At 46.5% G+C, this 2,847-nt stretch overlaps 1 non-coding gene across 1 annotated transcript; it reads left to right on the forward strand.

Annotated features, from left to right (window-relative positions):
• Positions 1-1,092: 1,092 nt before the first annotated feature.
• Positions 1,093-1,166, forward strand: Trnat-ugu. Its single transcript has one exon. It is a non-coding gene; the product is annotated as a tRNA-Thr (tRNA).
• Positions 1,167-2,847: the final 1,681 nt, after the last annotated feature.

The raw sequence follows: 2,847 nt of genomic DNA on the forward strand, positions 1-2,847 counted from the left end.
CGGCAAGGGAACTTGCTGTTCCAACAGGAAAATGCACGTCCGCATTTATCCCGTGCCACCCAACGTGCTCTAGAAGGTGTAAGTCAACTACCCTGGCTAGCAAGATCTCCGGATCTGTCCCCCATTGAGCATGTTTGGGACTGGATGAAGCGTCGTCTCACGCGGTCTGCACGTCCAGCACGAACGCTGGTCCAACTGAGGCGCCAGGTGGAAATGGCATGGCAAGCCGTTCCACAGGACTACATCCAGCATCTCTACGATCGTCTCCATGGGAGAATAGCAGCCTGCATTACTGCGAAAGGTGGATATACACTGTACTAGTGCCGACATTGTGCATGCTCTGTTGCCTGTGTCTATGTGCCTGTGGTTCTGTCAGTGTGATCATGTGATGTATCTGACCCCAGGAATGTGTCAATAAAGTTTCCCCTTCCTGGGACAATGAATTCACGGTGTTCTTATTTCAATTTCCAGGAGTGTATATATGAAGATGGTATGTGTTCTTTCGGACATGTCCGAAAGTTCAGATACCATCGTTGACCATGCAGCTCTTTAGAATGAAATTACAATGAAATAAATACCCTTAGCTGCATACGGGAGTTGAGATACGTCAACGGGGACAGTTGAAAATGTGTGCCCCGACCAGGACTCAAACCCGGGGTCTCCTGCTTACATGACAGACGGTCTATCCATCTGAGCCACCGACGACACAGAGGATCGTGGGACTGCACGGATTTTTCTCTGACACGCCTCCCGTGACACCCACATTCCCAACTGCAGTTACGGGTCTTCATTTCATTATAATTTCATTCTAACGAGCTGCTTGGTCACCGATGGTATCTGAGCTTTCGGACATGTCTGAAAGAACAGATACCATCTTCATGTATAGTTAAGGTTCACCGGCCATTTGACCACCTTCTTCCGTGCGGATGCACGAACAGTGCCAGAACTCTTACGAGAATCGGCAAAAAGCCGCGAGTAATGAGTATAATGGGCAGGGGCACTATGAATATAGTGCGGGACAATAAGTTGGGAATGTGGGTCTCACGGGAGGCGTGCCAGAGATGAATCCCTGCAGTCGCACTATCCTCTGTGTCCTCGATGGCTCAGATGGATAGAGCGTCTGCCATGTAAGCAGGAGATCCCGGGTTCGACTCCCGGTCGGGGCGCACATTTTCAACTGTCCCCGTTGACTTATGTCAACGCCTGTATGCAGGTAGGGGTGTTCATTTCATTGTAATTTCAACGAATATGTTATCACTGTGTATAAATTTCACAGACCATCGGGAAGCGTTTGACTGGCGCTATAAAATCTATGCTGGCAGCAGTGAAGCATCAAGGAATAGGTCTACCTACAACAGATGCTGAGTCGTCCAGAAGATTATGGACACAGCCTCCAAAGAAGAGGACAGAGCAGCCTACGCCTCAGCCGGACCTTAGCAATTTTAAGCCGGAAAAGAGAGCGTACTGGATAATAACTGTGTTACACTTTCACCTTAACGTCACACGCTTAGTTCCCGAGTGGCCATTTACTCACCAATGTGACGACAAGCAGACATGCGGCTCTATCCATCTGTAGGTTAGCTAGAATAGTACCAAAAAATGGTTCAATGGCGCTGAGCACTATGGGACTTATCTGAGGTCATCAGTCCCCTAGAACTTAGAACTACTTAAACCTAACTAACCTAAGGACATCACACACATCCATGCCCGAGGCAGGATTCGAACCTGCGACCGTAGCAGCCTCGCGGCTCCGGACTGATGCGCGTAGAACCGCTCGGCCACCACGGACGGCTATATTACCAACAGTAGTGCCTCTACACAGAACAGTGTCTCAGCGCTTACGTCAGGACTCGTCTGCAGTAGCCGCCCGCAGGTGCGAAACAGACACTATATGGGTGATATCAGCCAGGGTTCACTGGATTTAGAACTATACAACGTTTTAAATACAGTTTGCTGCAAGTGAACGTTGATCCAGAGAGCCGCGCACAATCTTCATTTTCCAGTTAACTATTGTAAATTGTTACTAATCTGCGTTGCCAACCATTTCTGCTACAGCTGTTGACAACCGTATTCGATCCTAAGACTGAAAGAAGTAGCAACAGCAATTCCACATTCAGAGCCCTTTACAGTATATGAAGTGAGTAGACACACAGACGACATAAATCTAGTATAGGTCCCACTTGAAGACGGAATCCATCCAGCATTTATAAAAAATTGTTGCAAATATACAACAATGTGACTGGCAGAATTTCTTAGCCACGATTTACAATCTGGTACTATGCCACGTCGACTTAAGACAGAAAAAAATATTTTCTTTCTCGAACCTGGTAAACAGAACGATAGACCTTAAAACTACCGCCCAATATCGGTACTTCGCACGATCTACAAACTGCTAGAAAGAATACTGTATAATAGAACTTCTCAGAAAATACTGAGCACTGTACCTCCGGAGCAAACTGGTTTCCGACAAGAAATATGACGCGCTGATCACGTTTCGCCTCTTACAACATTAATTAAGGTGGGATACCAAGGAAAGCCTAACACCCAAGTTCCATTTGTAGACTTTAAGGCAGTGTATGACACAGTTTGGAGGCAGGGCATAATTTGCAAATTTATACGATATCCCGTGTAAAAAACCTGGCATGTCTGATAAGTGAAATGTTAGCCCATAGAATATTCATGTTACTATAGGACACACAATAAGCAAACGAAGGAAACTCAGTAATGGCCTTCCCCAAGGATCAGTCATGGCACCGCTGCTGTTTAGCATGTACATCGCTGATATGCCGGAAACAACATCATTAAAATTTGGATATGCTAACGTTATGGAACCGGTCACACAGCGTA

Source organism: Schistocerca americana, chromosome 3 (genome assembly GCF_021461395.2).
Source record: "Schistocerca americana isolate TAMUIC-IGC-003095 chromosome 3, iqSchAmer2.1, whole genome shotgun sequence".
In the NCBI taxonomy this organism is placed as follows: Eukaryota; Metazoa; Arthropoda; class Insecta; order Orthoptera; family Acrididae; genus Schistocerca; species Schistocerca americana.